This window comes from Cherax quadricarinatus, chromosome 34, assembly GCF_038502225.1.
Source record: "Cherax quadricarinatus isolate ZL_2023a chromosome 34, ASM3850222v1, whole genome shotgun sequence".
NCBI classification, from domain to species: domain Eukaryota; kingdom Metazoa; phylum Arthropoda; class Malacostraca; order Decapoda; family Parastacidae; genus Cherax; species Cherax quadricarinatus.
In genome coordinates this window covers 9,130,655-9,153,099 of record NC_091325.1, presented here as the reverse complement: position 1 = coordinate 9,153,099, position 22,445 = coordinate 9,130,655, and positions in this window count along the sequence as shown.

The window sequence follows — 22,445 nt, the reverse complement described above, 5'->3', positions numbered from 1 at the left end:
AATGATACACAGTGTTCTCAAGACCCCGTGCCCAGGACCCCGAACATGGGGGCCATATATATGGCAACTTCTACTGGAATTCCGTAGCCGGTACCCCATTCCCCGTGCCCGGGACCTCCTGTACCCGGTTTACCATTCCTGGTACTCATGAACTCGGGATCCTGTGCCTGAGAAATCTTGCTCGGAATATCATGCTTGGGAACCCCATGCCTGGGACCCCGTTCTTGGGACCCCACATCGTCCTGAACCGTCAACAGCCAACTTATCTCTCAAGTGAATACTTTTCACTCCATAAATGATATTTTATTCTTTCCGACAAGTTACTCTCTATGTGTCATCTCATTTTGAAGAAAAGACACAGGTATGGAATAAACTTTTACTCTGATGAAATTTCCATCAGTGAAGAGCTTCATCCCAACTTGATTCAGCTCTACATATCTCAAAACAAGAAAAGATTATTCTACAGCTGTCTTTGCTTCATTTTTTGTCGGCATTATGCCGCAACATACTCTCATTAGGTTTTCCTGTTCCATTATATTTTCGTTAGTTCTGTATATATGGTATGTATGTGCGCATAGGTTATTTTGAAGCTTATTTTAAATGTACAAATTTTATACAACTCATAAATAATAAATATATCAGATATATATATATTGGTGGTTCCTTACTTCCCTTCCCATTTAACAGATAAGGGAAGAAGAGAGGAAGTTTGGGATTGGGCTCATCAGCTGAAGAATTAGAGTTATCCTTCCCTGATTCGAATCATATCTGATTACTTTCCCATCCTTCTCAATTCCCAGGCGGTGTATGACCACTGTGAGTTTACAGCTTCCTCATGAATAGAATAAAAAATAATGATAGGGTTGACTTCATTAGCTAGCAAAGGGAAGTCAGGAAGAATTAGTACTATATGCACCGGAGGTGATGCTCGTAATCCGTGTGGGTCATTCACCGTAAGGAACGCTGGAGGCTCCATCCTTCGCCCGGAATTCTTCAGAGGGACGTGCTAATCTTGCAGCCAGCCAAGCAGAGGAAGGTGAGGAAAGAAATTTGAGGATTTACAGAGGTTAGATCTATAATGTTCTTCAAGGCTTGTGGAAACACTAAATTAACTATATTCATACACACTAATACTGATAAACTAAATTTTAATTCAGAAATATATTCATAGGCACTAAAACTTATAAGAACATAAGAACATAAGAAAGAAGGAACACTATAACAGGCCTACTGACCCATGCGGAGCAGGTCCATGTCTCCCCCCCGGATTAGACCAATGACCCCCCCCACCCGGATAGGCCCAATGACCCACCCAGTCTGATCATCTCCACTCAAGGATGGAGCACTGCACCAGACCCAGCAGCACAAGCTAGTCAGGTCCAACTCACACCCACCCACACCCACTCATGTATTTATCTAACCTATTTTTAAAACTACACAACGTTTTAGCCTGAATAACTGTACTCAGGAGTTTGTTCCCCTCATCCACAACTCTATTACCAAACCAGTGCTTTCCTATATCCTTTCTGAATCTGAATTTATTCCTGTTTTCCATTTATACACCTCGATCATATCCCCCCGTAATTCTACGCCTTTCAAGAGAGTGCAGATTCAGGGCCCTCAGTCTATCCTCATAGGGAAGATTTCTGATACATGGGATCATCTTTGTCATCCTCCTCTGTACGTTTTCCAGAGCATTTATATCCATTCTGTAATACGGCGACCAGAACTGAGCAGCATAGTCTAAATGAGGCCTAATCAAATGAACTTTCTTCTCTCCCTAACTCTATACTCCGGTGAGATCTCTTATTCTTATTCTCTTATGCTTACTTTTTTATATATTTTCAAATTCATTAAAAGTTTATATATTTTTCTTAACTGTATTTTCTGTAGCTGGTAATGTCTTTGAGTTGAAAAAACTGAGGTTCATAATTTATCATGGGTTCTTCTGGTTCATCCTGGTAACATAAATATTCTGGAAATTGTGTAAATAATAATAACAAGAATCTTAACACATTGTCCATCTTGAGAACTTGAAGATGATGTGGAAGATCTTGTGTCTCATCCATAATAATAATAATAATAATAATAATAATAATAATAATAATAATAATAATAATAATAATAATAATAATAATAATAAAAGTTTTCCTTATCTAAAATAATAATAATTTCTTAATAATAATAATAATAATAATAATAATAAAAGCTTCTCCTTATCTAAAATAAAAATAATAACTTCTTAATAAAAAAATAAAATGTTTTCCTTGTTCAAAATAATATTAAAGAGCCTCACATTTTAAAAACATTTCATTCTCTCCATACTTTCGTTCATTCCATGCCAACATCAAGTGACCCTTCACAAAGTCTCATCAAGGGGACGTAACAGTATGTTAGGAGGAGAGGATCAATATTTTCTTCACCTTCCTCTATGATAACTTCTGGACAGTAATCTGGTGGACAGTCCCTCCATGCCAGTCCAGAATAAGCATACTGTTGATCCAAACCGTTATGTCCTCCTACCCTTCTGTCAGCCCTGATGCCCATCCTACTGAGGGTGCGACCAATATTAACTGGAGAGGCTGCGGCAACACCTTCACGTTCACAGTACTCAAAATACCAATCTAATAATTCATTTCTTAGAATGAACTTGTCATGATGGCATTTTTTTATAAAGAATCCAAAGAAATCTTGGAAGGATTTGCACCCAGAATAGTGCATGTATTTAGGCATGTTTGCTGAGTATGAGAGGTAGCTTCTCAAATCTTAATGAAAATTAAGGATTGAGACTACTGAGCTACTTATAATATGTTATAAGTAGTAAAGTTAGTGATGATGGAATTAGTCAATCTAACTCAAAGAAACAAATTTTAATGAAAATTAAGGATTGAGACTACTGAGCTACTTATAATATACTATAAGTAGTAAAGTTAGTGATGAGGGAATTAGTCAATCGACTCAAAAAAACAAAACTTACTAATAATATAAGTACAGTAGTAAATTTAGTGAAGTTGGAATAGTAACTTGAAGTTAATGAAGCAAAACTTGCTAATGGAAGTGAATTACTGTATTATAATATAAAAGAAGCGCTAAACCACAAGGGTTATACAGTGCAGCAGGGCAGGGAAGGATGCAAGAGTATTGGGTAGCAAGAGGGAGAGGGATGATTATTAGGTTATGGAGTACAGAGGGGCAGTGGATAGTGCTGGGGTAGAGGGTAGCAAGAGATTGAGGTAGAAAGGACTGAGGGGAGTGCTAGAGGTATCATCATCAGAGTTTGTGTAGTAAATCAGTTGCTGTTAAAAAGTCAATGAGAGAGTGTGGATTAGTGGATTAAAGGAGCGTCCATCAGCAAGAAGGGAAGGTAAAGAAAGGGCAGCAGAGCGGAGACGACGTTGGAGGCAAATTCTGGGTGCTCGTTGATATAGTGGGCAATCCAACAGAATGTGGCTAACATACTGGAACCTGACAATTCTCACAGAGAGGAACAGGGCGCCTCTCCATGAGATACCCATGAGTACGACAAGTGTGGCTGATGTGAAGACGGGAGAGAGTAGCCTCCCACCCTCAACAGTGATGACAAGAAGATGGCCAGAAACCTTTACTCGGCTTAATAGAATGAAGTTTGTTATGGAGCAGATCGGACCAGGGGCATCGTAAGGGGAGGCGGGCTACCCCGAGTGACACCACTTAAGGCAGTGGTTCCCAAACTTTTTCAGCTTGTTACCCAATTTAACATGCCACATAAAGCATGTTACCCCTTTCACAAAATGTTGTTATTATTGATATATATGGCTAAACGTGAACGTATACAGCCTCGCATACTCTGCTAATCCTAGCAAAACCATTGAAAACGTAAGAACCACACATACATTATATATAAAATTAATAATAGCTACAAATTCACAGTAACAGTGGGTAAATACTAACTATATACTGCACAGGGCAGTACACATACATACCAGCTTATGTCTACCTCGGCTGATGCTCACAGATAAACTGACAGTGTGAAATAGAGGCAGCCTCAGGAAGTGAGTGACGTGTACTGGACAGGTCGATCTGGGCTACTGAGTGACTTTTGTCCTGAAGCATACTTGTCAAAATACTTTTGGGTTTCCACACACTTAGCTATATATTTCTTCTTTTCTAATACTGTATATTAGTTTTTGATGTTTATTGTTATTTGGTTTAACTTTATTACTTACTTATAATAGGTTTACTTTACAACTTTATATACTAAGACAAAGTTAACAATAATCCTCATACCGGGTACCGCATTGTTTTCTTGATTTTCAGAATTCATAACTTTTTTTCTGTCATCCCTCCATTACCCCCCAAAAATGGTTAAATTACCCCCAGGGGGTAATTTACCCCCAGTTTGGGAACCACTGACTTAAGCGGTGACATCATAGAGCCTCTAAAGAAGATAACAATAATGACCAAAACCATGCTGCAGCAACCTAAGAGAAAAATCCTTCGTTTCTATTTAGCCTATTATAGGATTACACAGTACAAATAGGCCTACGTAGGGAAGAGCATTCATTTTAATGATGTGATAGATGATCTTGCAGAAGTGAAAGCAAGGAAATGAAATAAATTCATTGAGATGTTACCTGTACTCAAGGTTAAATTGGAACTAGTGTTTTTCTTATTTTTCAAGTTTTTTTTTTTTTCATATCTGAAGATGAATAAATGTAAGATCTGTCGCCTGTACTCAAAGTGGTATTTGAGTTTATATTTCCTCAATATTACTACGATTATTTATTTTATCATTAATAAAGCTCAGTTTATGGCCTTGAAAACGTATAACACACACACAAAAAAAAATAGTCGTACATACTAACAATCCAAACGTATAATACTAAAGTATAATCATACACTAGCACTATTAATCCTAAACTGAAATACAAAATAATCATTTATTCTAACACTCGTAATTCACTATTTTCTCAAAACAAAAATGAAACACAAGGATAAACAATATCGCATGTGAAGAGCTGTTGACAAAAAGAACTGGAGCTGCCTTTCGCTTCCTTGGATTATCATCACCAGGCCTTATATGACTAATACGAGTCTTGTAATGAGTTATATTCAAGATATATATATATATATATATATATATATATATATATATATATATATATATATATATATATATATATATATATATATATATATATATATATATATATATATATATATATATATATATATATATATATATATATATATATATATATATAAGAAAATGTTAACACCACTGAAATAAATTTCAATAAACAAACTGAAGAGTTATATTCGACTGATGACATGATGCAAACTGTGTGTCTGCAGTGAGAATCTGTCACCAAGCTTCACGAGTTGCATTTCTCATTGAAAATAATAATTATAATGATGACGATGATAGTAGAATAACACACGCACACATACACACACACACACACACGCACACACACACACACACACACACACACACACACACACACACACACACACACACACACACACACATACACACATACACACATACACACACACACAAACACATGGGAGCCGGTAACGAGCGGGGTGCCACAGGGATCAGTCCTACGACCGGTGCTGTTTCTGGTATTGGTGAACGACATGACGGAAGGAATAGACTCCAAAGTGTCCTTGTTTGCAGATGATGTGAAGTTGATGAGAAGAATTCAATCGGACACAGCAGCAAGGGGTTACAGATGGAAGCTGAAGACTCAGACAAACCACAGGATGTTAGGAAGTATTTCTTCAGTCACAGAGTTGCCAGGAAGTGGAACAGCCTGTGTAGTGATGTAGTGGAGGTAGGATCCATACATAGCTTTACGAAGAGGTATGATAAAGCTCACGGAGCCAGAGGAGTGACCGGGTAGAGGCCAGTTGAAGAGGCCGGGTCAGGAGCTGTGAATCGACCCCCGCAACCACAACTACGTGAGTACAACTAGGTGAGTACACACACACACACACACACACACACACACACACACACACACACACACACACACACACACACACACACACACACACACACACACACACACACACACCGACACACACACTTCAATCTGGGGAGCACAAGGTGGTCATTGGAGTGATGTATAACCCACCACAGAATTGCAGGAGGCCAAGAGCAACAGAGCAATGGTGGAAACACTTGCTGAGGAGGCAAGAAGAGCTCACTCGAGCAGAGCAAAGTTGCTAGTAATGGGTGATTTCAACCACAGGGAGATTGACTGGGAAAACCTGGAGCCACATGGGGGTCCCAAAACATGGAGAGCCGAGATGTTGGATGTGGTGCTGGAAAACCTCATGCACCATCATGTTAAGGACGCTACCAGAGTGAGAGGGGAGGACGAACCAGCAAGATTGGACCTTGTGTTCACCCTGGGCAGTTCAGACATTGAGGACATCACATATGGGAGTCCCCTAGGAGCTAGTGACCACGTGGTTCTGTGCTTTGAATACATAGAAGAGTTGCAAGTGGAGAGAGTAACAGAAGTTGAATGGGAAAAGCCAGACTATAGAAGAGGGGACTACATAGGTTTGAGGAACTTCCTGCAGGAGGTTCCGTGGGACAGAGAACTGGCAGGAAAGCCAGTAAATGAAATGATGGAATTTGTAACAACAAAATGCAAGGAGGCAGTGGAACGGTTTTTTCCCAAGGTCAACAGAAACAATGGGAAGACCAGAACGAGCCCCTGGTTTACCCGACGGTGTAAGGAGGCAATAACTAAGTGCAATTGAGAATGAAAAAAGTACAGAAGGCAGAGAACACATGAAAATAGGGAGATTAGTCGCAGAGCAAGGAACGAGTATGCACAGGTAAGGAGGGAGGCCCAGCGACAGTATGAGAATAACATAGCTTCGAAAGTCAAGACTGCCCCGAAACTTGTATAGCCACATCAGGAGGAAGACAACAATCAAAGACCAGGTGATCAGACTGAGGATAGAAGGTGGAGAACTCACAAGAAATGATCAGGAAGCATGTGAGGAGCTAAACAGGAGATTTAAGGAAGTTTTTACAGTAGAGACGGGAAGGGCTGTGGGAAGACAGCACAGAAGGGAACATCAAGAGGGAATATACCAACAAGTGTTGGATGACATACGAACAACCGAGGAGGAGGTGCAGAAGCTGCTAAGTGACCTTGATACCTCAAAGGCGATGGGACCGGACAACATCTCCCCATGGGTCCTTAGAGAAGGAGCAGAGATGCTGTGCGTGCCTCTAACCACAATCTTTAACACATCCCTTGAAACTGGGCAACTACCTGAGAAATGGAAGACAGCTAATGTAGTCCCCATATTTTAGAAAGGAAACAGAAACGAGGCACTAAACTACAGACTTGTGTCTCTGACATGTATTGTGTGTAAAGTCATGGAGAAGATTATCAGGAGGAGAGTGGTCGAACACCTGGAAAGGAACAAGATTATAAATGAAAACCAGCATGGGTTCATGGAAGGCAAATCCTGTATCACTAACCTCCTGGAGTTTTATGACAAGGTACTAGAAGTAAGACACGAGAGAGAGGGGTGGGTAGATTGCGTTTTCCTAGACTGCAGGGAGGCCTTTGACACAGTTCCCCACAAGAGATTAGTGCAGAAGCTGGAGGATCAGGCGCATGTAAAAGGGAGGGCACTGCAATGGATAAGGGAATACCTGACAGGGAGGCAGCAACGAGTCATGGTACGTGAAGAGGTATCACAGTGGGCGCCTGTTACGAGCGGGGTCCCACAGGGGTCAGTTCTAGGACCAGTGCTATTTTTTATATATGTGAACGACATGATGGAAGGAATAGACTCTGAAGTGTCCCTGTTTGCAGATGATGTGAAGATGATGAGAAGAATTAAATCGGACGAGGATGAGGCAGGACTGCAAAGAGACCTGGACAGGCAGGACATGTGGTCCAGTAACTGGCTTCTCGAATTCAATCCAGCCAAATGCAAAGTCATGAAGATTGGGGAGGTGCAAAGAAGACCGCAGACAGAGTATAAGCTAGGTGGACAAAGACTATAGACCTCAGTCAGGGAGAAAGACCTTTGGGTGACCATAACACCGAGCACATCACCAGAGGCACACATCAACCAAATAACTGCTGCAGCATACGGGCGCCTGGCAAACCTGAGAATAGCGTTCCGATACCTTAATAAGGAATCGTTCAAGACACTGTACACTGTGTATGTTAGGCCCATACTGGAGTATGCAGCACCAGTCTGGAACCCACACCTGGTCAAGCACGTCAAGAAGTTAGAGAAAGTACAAAGGTTTGCAACAAGGCTAGTCCCAGAGCTCAAGGGAATGTCGTACGAGGAAAGGTTAAGGGAAATCGGACTGACGACATTGGAGGACAGAAGGGTCAGGGGAGACATGATAACGACATACAAGATACTGCGGGGAATAGACAAGGTGGACAGAGATAGGATGTTCCAGAGAGGGGACACAGGGACAAGGGGTCACAACTGGAAGCTGAAGACTCAGACGAGTCACAGGGACGTTAGGAAGTATTTCTTCAGTCATAGAGTTGTCAGCAAGTGGAATAGCGTAGCAAGTGAAGTAGTGGAGGCAGGAACCATACATAGTTTTAAGAAGAGGTATGACAAAGCTCAGGAAGCAGAGAGAGAGAGAGGACCCAGTAGCGATCAGTGAAGAGGCGGGGCCAGGAGCTGAGTCTCGACCCCTGCAACCACAATTAGGTGAGTACAATTAGTTGAGTACACACACACACACACACACACACACACACACACGCGCTCGCGCGTTTAACACACACGGGTACACTCCCTCACACACTGTACAGCGCGGAGCAATGCCAGGCAAAGTGATCCCAGCTCAGTAATTTTATTTCCAACCAAAGGCAATAACATGCAGATGAAGACAGTTTCCGTAAGGACCAAGATCTCCAAAAGACGAGAAGCAAATGAAAGTGTTTTCAAGTCTTGTGAGAGGTGGAAGAAGGGTGAAGACAGTATCTTGAAAAGTGTAGAGTGGGAGAGGAAAGTGCTTTCAGACTGGGGAGAATGGAAGAAAAACGTTTCTTGAAGAATAGAGAAGGATGAAGAATGGGCATATATGAATATTTATATAAAAAGAGGAAAGAACAAAGTGTCTTGAAGGCTGGGTATATGGAAGAAGTGTCTTTCAGACTGTGGAGAGAGAAAAATAACGTGTCGCCAAAAAATAGTGGAAAAACAGAATTTTCAAGACACAGAAGAAGGTGCTTGCAGGAAACGGAAGAGAGGCAATGAAAGTACCTTAAAGAGTGGGGACGGACAGGAAGAAACCGCTTTCCAAAACTAGTAGGGGAAGATGAGGGAAACACGGGGAAGGATGTAGAAAATAACTGTATTCAAGACTAGAGAGGATGGGAAGGGGAGGGAATTAGGTGCCTTGGGAGAAGCCAAGCTTGAGAGGCTGAGTGATAGAAGGAAATTAAACTCCGAGGATGAGACGTTCAGGATTTATGCTTCCTCTGGTGAAATGAGATGAGTGTTGATGCTAGTGTGGAGAAAGATTTGGATGTACATATATATATGTATATATATATATATATATATATATATATATATATATATATATATATATATATATCAATAACAACACTGCACTAGCCAAGGAGTCGAACCCATGCTGTTCTGGCCCGCCTCATGGTGAGAGAAAACGCATGACGTTTTAGACCACTAGACCACACGACCACACAATCCTTAACAATGGTGCATCCAGCCAAGCTAGATGTTGTACCCACCATCGAAGGACATACGGTGGTGTGGACGCATGGGTTGGACTCCTTGGCTAGTGCTGTGTTGTTATTGATCAATACCACTTGTTCTGTGGGTACAATAATATTATATATATATATATATATATATATATATATATATATATATATATATATATATATATATATATATATATATATATATATATGTATATATATATATATATATATATATATATATATATATATATATATATATATATATATATATATATATATATATATATACATATATATATATATATATATATATATATATATATATATATATATATATATATATATATATATATATATATATATATATTTAGAGAAAGCCTGGGCAGGTTGAATGATTAGCACAAGTGACCATTTGAGTTCAGTACGAGCATATGCAAAATTTTGCGAATTCATGGAAAAAAAATATGGGTCGTAACTTGGAAATGCCAAGGACTAGAGAAGCTACAAATATCCGTGAAATGGGATATGGCATCACACCCAATTACCTGGGAGTGAACTTCTGAGTATTCCTTTAGATTGACAGAATGTCTAAGAGTTTTTGGATGATAGTAGTATATTTAATTTTAAAGCTGTACAGCTGATTTTTTCATTGATTTTTAAAATAATCAAGTGATTTTTTTCATTGCTTTATATTTGCCTATTTATCATATCCATTTATTTAAAGTAAATAACGACTTCATAGTAATTTAAGACCAGCGAAGAACAGAACAACAATCATAAACCTAAATTAGAGTAATTCAGGATATGCACATTATGTCAGGCGCATCATCGATTACCCTTACTCGCTGTTAAGCCCCATTAATAAAGTAAATTAATCAAATTAAAAAGATCTAATGGTTTTTAAACTGTCTACACCTAGAGCTACGAGGAGTACATTTTGACAAGATACTGAAGAAAGTGAGATAGACAACATCGGAGAACAGAAAAGGAATAGGATATACTACGATGAATTGTTAAGGCAAATTTAAATATACAGTTTTAACTGTCAGAACTGTATTTGAAAGATAAAATCACAGATCATTGCTTAAGAATGTTAGGAAGTTTGTTATACTGTAGTCTTGGTAACAGAAGGTGAAATAACGTTTCATGAGTAACTGTTTCATAAGTAGGAATAAAAAATTCCATTAGCTTATAAATTAGGTATTCCAGTTAAAGTATGGGTCAGGATATGAGACATGAATCTTTTTCTCAGAACAAAGGAAGACGAAACATTTTAATCGCAAAAATATAATTAAAATGAAGGTTAATTTACCCCATGAACAGACGGAACAAGAGACTGCAGTTGCAAACTAGAAACTTTTCTTTGCAAAGATCTGCTTCTAGAATACCAAAATGGGATCCAGACGCATTAGTGTGCATTGAACCACTGGAAAAATAAATAAATACATATATTACAAATTAAGCACATAAGAGGAGACACAGGGAGCACATCTTTGGTTATAACGATATAAATAATCACACACGCTCCCTTCCCTCGTCTTTTTTTTTTTTTGCCTCCCTTAGGTTCCATTGTAAAGTTAATTGAACACGAGGACTGAGAAGAGCAATAAATATCACCTTAATTACTACCTCTCTCATGTAAATGACTGCAACATCGTGTTTCACCTTTCAGTCATACAGTGAAACTCCGGGAAACACGCCTCAGTTCAACTCAGTTAATACATATAATAATAATATCTTTATTTACTACATGTACATGTACAAGGTATACAGTCCTAGCTGACAACAATGACATACTACTATACAGAAACTCCCTTGTTATGCTCTGCATTTCGGGCAAATTAGGTCAGTGTCCCGGGATGCGACCCACACCAGTCGACTAACACCCAGGTACCCATTTTACTGATGGGGAACATAGACAACAGGTGGAAAGAAACACGTCCAATGTTTCTACTCTGGCTGGGAATCGAACCCAGGCCCTCGCCGTGTGAAGCGAGAGCGTTAGCCACCAGGCCACCAGAGCCTGGTACTGTATTAAGGTCTCTATGGTGCAGAACGGAAAATTTCGTTGTATAGAAAATGTGTTATATGAAATCGAAATAGATGTTAAACTATAGATGAGCGAATTTACATATCTGTCTGATATAAAATAATGTTGAGAAATACGCTTGTAGAAATGATAATTTTCAACGGGACATTAAGCAATCATTTTCAAGGAATCGTGTGTGTAGTAAATGGTTAGGTGGGAATGCAGCAAGGAATTAATAGTTTAATAGATCAGCGAGGCAGGCATCAAGTTTAGGTCTGGCTTGACTTAAGGCTGTTAACAACTGTATTGTGTATTGTGTATTCTAAGTTGGGTTAACTCTGTCTCAATGTGAGCTTATGAACAGAATAATTCGCTGTAGATTCGACTCTGTAGTCTAGACAATGCTTTGTGTTCACTCCCTGAGGCGCACGCACGAAAGTAAGCACACACACCCACACACGCACACACACACACACACACACGCACGCAAATCCTGTGTCACAAACCTTCTGGAGTTCTACGATAAAATAACAGAAGTGAGACAAGAGAGAGAGGGGTGGGTTGATTGCATCTTCTTGGACTGCAAGAAGGCCTTTGACACAGTTCCTCACAAGAGATTAGTGCAGAAGCTAGAGCATCAGGCGCATATAACAGGAAGGGCACTGCAATGGATCAGAGAATACCTGACAGGGAGGCAACAACGAGTCATGGTACGTAATGATGTATCACAGTGGGCACCTGTGACGAGCGGGGTCCCACAGGGGTCGGTCCTAGGACCAGTGCTATTTTTGGTATATGTGAACGACATGACGGAAGGGTTGGATTCAGAAGTGTCCCTGTTTGCAGATGATGTGAAGTTAATGAGGAGAATTAAATCTGATGAAGACCAGGCAGGACTTCAAAGAGACCTGCACAGACTGGACACCTGGTCCAGCAAATGGCTTCTCGAATTTAATCCTGCCAAATGCAAAGTCATGAAGATAGGGGAAGGGCACAGAAGACCCCAGACAGAGTATAGGCTAGGTGGCCAAAGACTGCAAACCTCACTCAAGGAGAAAGATCTTGGGGTGAGTATAACACCGAGCATGTCTCCGGAAGCACACATCAATCAGATAACTGCTGCAGCATATGGGCGCCTGGCAAACCTGAGAACAGCTTTCCGATACCTTAGTAAGGAATCATTCAAGACACTGTACACCGTGTATGTCAGGCCCATACTGGAGTATGCAGCACCTGTTTGGAACCCGCACTTGATAAAGCACGTCAAGAAACTAGAGAAAGTACAAAGGTTTGCGACAAGGTTAGTTCCAGAGCTAAGGGGAATGTCCTATGAAGAAAGATTAAGGGAAATCGGCCTGACGACACTGGAGGACAGAAGGGTCAGGGGAGACATGATAACGACATATAAAATACTGCGTGGAATAGACAAGGTGGACAAAGACAGGATGTTCCAGGGAGGGGACACAGAAACAAGAGGCCACAATTGGAAGTTGAAGACACAAATGAGTCAGAGAGATAGTAGGAAGTATTTCTTCAGTCATAGAGTTGTAAGGCAGTGGAATAGCCTAGAAAATGACGTAGTGGAGGCAGGAACCATACACAGTTTTAAGACGAGGTTTGATAAAGCTCATGGAGCGGGGAGAGAGAGGGCCCAGTAGCAACCGGTGAAGAGGCGGGGCCAGGAGCTAGGACTCGACCCCTGCAACCACAAATAGGTGAGTACAAATAGGTGAGTACACACACACACACACACACACACGCACACACGCACACACACACATACACGTTCGCGCGCGCGCACAAGCATACATACACATACACGCATGCACACATACACACAAAAGGAAGTTAAAAACTCCACTGAATCACAGATAAGAGAGACAGTGCTTATTGAGCTTCATTGTAGGTATAGAGTTGAACGATCGGGGATGCTCAAGAGGTAAATGCAGAGCCAATATAGTTTTAAGAGTATGTATGAGTATTTGAAGAGGTAAGTAGTCGAAAGGCTGGGTCAGGAGCCGATAACTGTTCTCTCTTCATTAATCCCTAACCATAAATGAGTACACTCGCTCAAGAGTCACCTCAGGCTAAGAAATGGCAATTGCTCCGAACGATACGAAACGGAGCATATGGATGCGATGACTAAGAAGGCATATACATTAACATAACATATAACTCAAAATTGCGAGAAGAATACTCTTCAAGACCTGAGTGTATTTCCACTTGCTCGTGTTCGTGGGCACTTGTGTGTACGCTTGCGCACATGCGTGTGTATATTTGCCCTGCAGGTGTGTATTAGTGTGTTTGTATGTGCGTGCTTGTTCCTATGACCTTCGTTGCTGTTATTGATCTAACTGACGAACAATCATCCATCAACAGGTGAGATATACTCGACTAATGAGTCTCATTAACACGCAGACACAGAGAAAGCATCTGGACAAAGGTTGCTTTTCAGCAATTCACAAAACACTGTTCATAGGGACAAATGTTCGCTGAGTCTCCACGAGAGAGAGAAACATTATAATCTCTTTACATTATTGCCTCTGGGATTTTTTTTTTCGTTTGGCTGTTACGGTATTTTGTATGCTTTTGGGGTTGGGGATGGGTGACAGAATGATCCATACAGAGAAATGAAGGTAGTTCTGAAATTTTGTCCTGTAAGACCATTCAACTGTTTTGACACTATAAAGGTTTAAAACAAACATGCACACTAGCGGTTGCTAAGTAAAATTATATAAAAATAATCATTCGAATCCTGCACAAAACTAAAAATTACTATCAGTTAGAAACTGAAAGGGTATATCAGTTAAATAAACGTTAAATCGTTTACGTCAAAAGATTTCAATAAAATGTAGCACAGGACCCTTAAAGTGTCTTGTAGTTATGAAAACGTCGACTGAGGGGGAAAAAGGACGCCCGGCAATAAAGGCGTCACTCCATCTATGCATATCTTTTGGAACCCAAAAGCGTCTGGACCGACAGCAAGCAGGTAGTGTAGGACTACAAATGTTCATGCGCAATGAATCTTCAATACGGCAGGGAAGAAGGAGCAGCTGCCAATTTCAGAGAGTCCCAAAAGTCTAAAAAATATGGTGACTTGTCCTTCATAAAATGTTTGTTTCTTTAGGCTCAGAGACCCTTTGCCCATAGGGAAAGAGCGCATCTAAGTTCTTTAAGGAGCCAGGCAATGGACTCATCTAATCCAGCGACTCAGCGTTTCAGTTCAACAGGGTAATGCCTGTTGGACCCAAGGAACGCTCCCCAATTCTGAGGAGTTGGATAAGTAATTTTTGACATGAAGGTAGCATGTCAAAAATTACATACACACACACACACACACACACACACACACATACACACACACACACACACACACACACACACACACACACACACACACACACACACACATATATATATATATATATATAGATATATATATATATATATATATATATATATGTATATATGTATATACATATATATATGTATACATACATACATACATACATACATATATATATACATATATATATATATATATATATATATATATATATATATATATATATATATATATATATATATATATATGTATATATATAAATATATATATATATATATATATATATGTGTGTGTGTGTGTGTGTGTGTGTGTGTGTGTGTGTGTGTGTGTGAGAAAGAGAGAGAGAGAGAGAGAGAATGTATAAATATATATTCTATATATATTTATGAATGTATTTACATATTTTTTAATTTATTTACATCGCTTTTTTATTATTTAATTAATAACATTGCCTATAAATTAATTTGTATAATAATGCTCTTATTTTTAAACCTATTAAAGTTTAATATATTTTTCGCTTCGTAAGCCTCCAGATGGAAGCCAAATGAGAATATATATGACTTCTTCTCCAACTTTTCACTGACGCAGCGGGAGCAGTGGCTTAATATCCCTTCCCGTCTCTATAACGCCAACACTCTCACTCCTTGCCCACTTTTCCACCCATTCCCCTCACCAACTTATTCACACACATCCATTCCCCTCTCTTCCATTTATAAGCTCACCCACACACCGCTGTTTCCTTCTCCCACACCCCAGCCCACTTCACTCACACTCAAACCCATATCCCCTCCTACACACTTGTCCACTTCACCTACACCCACAACTACTTCTCAGTCTACACCCCCGCTTATTTCTCCATCCATTCCCTCACCCTCTTCGCCACTTGCAGTCTTTCCCTCACCCAACACCAACACTCTCCCGACTTATGGAATCCCATGATAAGGAGTTCAATTTGAAGAAGAGTGGAGTTCCATGCGCCTAGGGATGCCGGTTAAGCGTAGGGGTGCCAGAGAAGTGCCCGAGTGCCCAGGGAGAGCATGAGCCTCATGGGTGGGTAAGGAGTCCGGGTGTTTAGGAAGTGACTGAATAAGTAGGTGGGTATGAGCTGAATGAAGAGGTGGACGGGTTGGGAGAGTGATGGGAGGTGCGATTGTATAAAATATATTTCTCCATGATAATATATCAGATAATTTTACACATGTATCAAATATGAGATATTACATTAGTCTATCATGCCAAAGAATATTATGAAGTACAGGAAATAAATTTTATAATATGATTATTCATGACGTACAGGATATAAATTATATAATGTGATCAATCATGGCGTACAAGACATAAATCAAGCACATGGTTAATCATGAATAAAAATGGATGAGTGTCTGTAAGACCTGCCAAGCATGGGCCAGCGGAATAACTGAAGTGTTCTTTTAGTCTTATGTTTCTGTATATATCATATATTACCTTGGGCATATAACGTAAGCTATAAGAAATATATGAAGCAAGATACTTATGATTTAAGAACCTGACGATAACAAGTTGATGTTTAAGGTAAACTTACTAGATTCGAAGAAATTCAACCGCAAAACCAGGTTGATCTTCAGTGTGGGAAGCAGTCCATGTGCTGGGTACAAAAACCGATTAATTGTAAGAAAAAAAAAAGTGTGAAGCATTAAGAATATTTGACATAGAAAACATATCGCCCACAACGAACTATTTCAATCCAGCGAAAATATTTAAACAATAACTTATTCTAAGTATCGCTTACGTGCCTGGACCTCGACAGCAGAAAGCAACAGTTTTGATAACTTCAGATGTCTTTTGCAGTGTTGTATGAACCTAACAGGTTGAGCGCTAGGTTTACTATAAAATAATATCCTTAATTCAGAAGTTAAGTATCTGGTTTCTAGAAACATTTAATTACATTTTATCACTGACGACATTTACTGTTGAAAATAATGAATTCTGCTAACTCAGTGTAAATTCTTCGGGTTCAGTACTATGAAAACTGAGATAATCTTTGCAGTAAAAAGACATTTCAAAATAAAATACCGTCAATGAAACACTAAGCAACAAATGCTATATAAAAAAAGTTATTATTTTGTAGTCGATTTGGTGTGTTGGAGGAAAAGTTAAGCTCCATCGGACGGGAAAAATATTAGCATCGCTACTCGTAACTCTGAACTATTTACAACAATTTGAATAATTCGAATATCTCGAGCAGTTTAGAGAATGACCCGTCCTTACGGCAGCGCTGTGCACAACATATTACAATCTGGCAACCACAAATAGGTGTGTGTGTGTGTATGTGTGTGTGTGTGTATGTATGTATGTGTGTGTGTGTGTGTGTGTGTGTGTGTGTGTGTGTGTGTACTCACCTAGTTGAGGTTGCGGGGGTCGAGTCCGAGCTCCTGGCCCCGCCTCTTCACTGATCGCTACTAGGTCACTCTCCCTGAGCCGTGAGCTTTATCATACCTCTGCTTAAAGCTATGTATGGATCCTGCCTCCACTACATCGCTTCCCAAACTATTCCACTTACTGTGTGTGTGTGTGTGTGTGTGTGTGTGTGTGTGTGTGTGTGTGTGTGTGTGTGTTTTAGGACTTGGGTACTTTAACATCATATCGCCTGATTCGTCTTTCTGAGATGATCGAGTAATATTCTTGAGTGTATTTGCTAGTTTTCGATATGTATGGAGGCTCGAACTGTGACCCAAGTGCGTAGCTGGGTAGCGAGAATATGATGTAAATGAATTTCATTGTGTTAAAAATGTATCTTGATGCGCTTGATAAATTGGGTGTCAAGTTCTTACATGTATTTCTGCCAAGTCGTTATAAACCCTGCATTTCATTTTTCATTTTTGATTATTTATTTATTTTTGTCTCTAACTTGTCCTTTGTAAACAGACCAGCTGTTAGAAAGATGAGTTAAGGGAGACTTTTCACAGAAGGTTAAATAAAAAAATATAGAAATAAAAATGACGAGAAAAATCGACAATATCAGGAAATAATTTTTTAAAGGCTTCAGGGATGTGGAAGGAGACAGGAAATTATCAGGAGGAGCGACGGAAACATTCGTTGCATTGTAACTGCTCGCGTGAGGAGGAAAGAAAGATCGTAAGGGAATGAGGATGAAGATTAAATGGAGGATTATGAGGCAAAAGTGTAAGAGGAGGCTTACAAGGTCTAAGAGTATATGGAGGATTACGAGAGAGAATCGGTGGAGGATTTTTAGTAGAAGGGACGTTGTAAGGAAGAGTAGCTGAAGGATTACTAGAAAGAAGAGAAGGTAATGGACAATGATTAGGTGCAGGATCACGAGTTGCAGGAGGATTACGATTACGTGGAGGATTACTAATATCTGGAGGATAACAAATAGGTCAAGGACTACATCCTCGTATGCAGAGGACTGCGAGCATGCAGAGGATTACAAATATGTGGAGGATTAAAAGGAGGCTGAGGAAGAGGATTAAGTGAAGGATTAGTAGAAAAGTGTCGAGCGAGGAAGAGGATTTTTAATTAGACATCATCATACAGGGGCCTAAAAGCGGTTTTTGTGTTTTTTTTACTTCAAAGGATCTCGTTCATGAGAACGCCTTACCAGATCGGCTTCAAATTTTCAATGCTCTTGTACGATAACAAGATTCATAGACCATTCCATCATCTGTTTATATCCACTTGATAACTTGAGAAAACTTCTTCAGATTGACTTCAAACTTTTAGCACTTTTATATCTTACTAGGAAGACGAGTGAGAGTGCTACTGGAATGTGAAGCTGTGAACAGAATATGCTTCTCCTGATCGGCTTCAATCTCTAATATCTGATGCTCATTATTGGAAGAATGAAACTTAATATCTTAAGTCTCTCTCTCTCTCTCTCTCTCTCTCTCTCTCTCTCTCTCTCTCTCTCTCTCTCTCTCTCTCTCTCTCTCTCTCTCTCTCTCTCTCTCTCTCTCTCTCTCTCTCTCTATATATATATATATATATATATATATATATATATATAAATATATATATATATATATATATATATATATATATATATATATATATATAAAAAAAAAAATATATATATATATATATATATATATATATATATATATATATATATATATATGTCGTGCCGAATATGTAAAACTGGTCAATTAGCAAGAACTCATTTAAAATTAATTCCTATCTGAAATTTTCTCTTATACGTTTAAAGATATATTTTTTCATTAATGTTAATGTAAAAATTTATAATTTTGCACCAAAAGAATCTTAGAAAACTTACCTAACCTTATTATAACAAGAGTAATTTATTTTATCCTAACCCGAGTAAATATATTTTAGATTTGCTTACAGTAATTTAATACTAAACAAACACAGTGAAATATATTTTTTTCGTTAGGTTCAGAATGATTTTGGCGAAATTATTGCATACACAAATTTTCACTTGTGCTATATGGCAAGATGAGCGTTGCTATTTAAGCCAAGATCGCAAGTTCTGCCTATTCGGCACGACATATATATATATATATATATATATATATATATATATATATATATATAAACTGGAAAATGATGAATGGATTGAAACCAAATTTATGAATAAAATGATAGCTTATGACAGTAAATGGCAAGACAGAAGGTGTAAACTAGATACAATAAAATATAAGGATGCATTATGATAAGTTTTCTCCATAAAAATTAAGGGTCCACGACTCTCCACACGAAGCTTAACAGAGACGAAAGGAAAGGGAGGTATGTAGGTAGGTAATGAAGAATATGAATGAATTAGGGAGAGAAATCGTGAATGTATGGGTTCAAAACCAGAAATGTGAGAATCCGAAGGGATAAGAATAAAAATACATCAGTTGATTGAAGGTTAGAAGGTGTAACCCAAGAGATCGTAGACTCTCACTCTACTCAGCAGCAACTCTTATGTGAACACTGATCACCAAGAGCATGATTAATTAGAGACCTGGCCACGATAATCGGACTGAGGATCCACAAAGGTTAAGCCGTTCAAAAAATAAAAAAATTATAATTTCAAACACGGACGAGCGAGTGCATGTACGCAAAAGCACAGTAAAACAATGTGATAGGGATGGCAATTTAAACCATAACGCCATTTTACCTACAAGCGTTTGAGTAGAATCACTCCAGAGAACCATTAGAGAAAGAGGATAAAAATTTTATTGATACTAAATATTCAGCAATGCAGCACGATTTTCGATTAGTAAAACTGTTTACATTATTATTAATATTACTACGAAGACAGTAAATATGTATGAGGGATGGTGAAAGTGTTGAATGATGATGAAAGTTTTTTCTTCTTTTTGAATCACCCTGCCACGGTGGAAAACGGCCGAGGTGTTTATATCTATATGTATCTATATCTTTCTATCTATATATCTATCTATCTATCTATCTATCTATCTATCTATCTATATATATATATATATATATATATATATATATATATATATATATATATATATATATATATATATATAAATGTGTGTGTGTAGGGGGGGGGGCTCAATGTAATTTCAGTAACCTTCTCTGCCTGGCACTATCAGTGTTGACCATTTCCCAGGGCTGGTGCTGCTGACAATAACACCTTGCCTGCCACAGCGTACACCATGTAGTGTTCGTCTCTGTCATGTTGCCTCAAGCCTTCTCTATATGATATCTGCATCAAACAGACTATAAAGGAACTCATGTAACGGAATAACTGACTCTGTAGTCTTAAATGTCTGATAGGTGTCTAATAATATTGTTGACTAATAATATTCTTTTCTTTACGAAAATGAGTGTATTTACCAGTTAGTCAACTATTCTTGCATACCCATCAAAGTTCTTGTCCGGTGCACGATGCCGTTGTCGTTAAAGGCTTCTCAATACTCACTCTTCATCCTCAAACGTATGTGCCGCTGAATATAATCGTTTCCAGGTAGTGCTAAGTCTAGTAATCCAGACCATGGTTCGTGGTGACTATCAGGAGTACCTGGCTGCAAGTGGATCTCATAGTTGTTAGCTTCATTCCGAATGACGATATGTATTGCATGACCGCTTCGTAGGCAGTAATCCCTAGGACTACATAACCGTTTGTATGACAGGACCTCTCGCACAATATAGCTGTTCACCAGGTATACTGGGCGAGGGTTGGAATGTGCAGTAGTGGTGAGGTGTTCGCTCTTTAGATAACGTGTGGACGAAATGGAAGAGACCCCAAGACGAGTACAAACTGGCTATTAGAGTGCAAAATAATCTGAAATTATTGCAAATTTCACAGTGTACGGATAAAAAGGAAGAACGGAGACAAGTTAACCACATGAGTGATGGACAACAGAGAAAGTGTGGGGTGTTCTCGAAGACCGTTGTAGATGCAATGCCAATATTGTGTTAGAAAGTTTCGTAAAGCTGTATTTAAAGCAATATATGGTCACAATGAAAGCTTGTTTTGCATCTGTGACGTTTCTTCAGAACAAAATATGTAAAGAAAATGATACTGTTTTAGGTTCTTGTCCTATGGATTAAGATTTTTAAATTTTTGCAAGCTTAAAAGAAAAAAAAACTTTTTTAGCAGCAAAACTAATGATTTTGGAGAATCCACAGAGAACTTTCACTAGCCGTCCCAGTTCGGTCAAACTTCCAAACTATTAGTAATACTTAAACAATACTCCCTAGAGCGCAGACAAGTAAAGATATATATATATATTACATTTGAAAATTTCTATAGGTACTAATTTCTAATTTACACACTGAGATGATCAGTCCTTAGGTGAATGAGAGGCAAAACGTCCCCAGTGAAAAGCGGCGTCACAAATTCTCTGAGATAATTTAATAAACCTAAAAATTCGAAACATATTTTATCATCATCCCTCTGAATAAAAAGGGAGCTGCAAAGAACAGCTGTCTATGGGTGGGAATTTGACTTGTTCTTCACGGCGGCGGCAGCGGCAGCGGCAGCAGCGGCAGCAGCGGCAGCAGCGGCAGCAGCGGCAGCAGCGGCAGCAGCAGCGGCAGCAGCGGCAGCAGCGGCAGCAGCAGCAGCAGCGGCAGCAGCGGCAGCAGCAGCGGCAGCAGCGGCAGCAGCAGCAGCAGCCTTTTTCCAGAGACTATCAACCAGAGGGTTTTGTCCGATACTGGGCCGCGGAGGCAGTGATCCCCAGAGGAGTTAACAAGCTGAAAGCATCAGTTAAAAACCTTACCTAATTTCACAGGACCCCCGTATGTGATAAGGTCACTTGTATAAGATAATTTATTAATTGCGTTTAATAGATATTAGATCTTTTAATTAAGAATACGCAAGTGGTATGTCACATCAGTCAGTGACTTTGGGAATGCTACAAAAAAA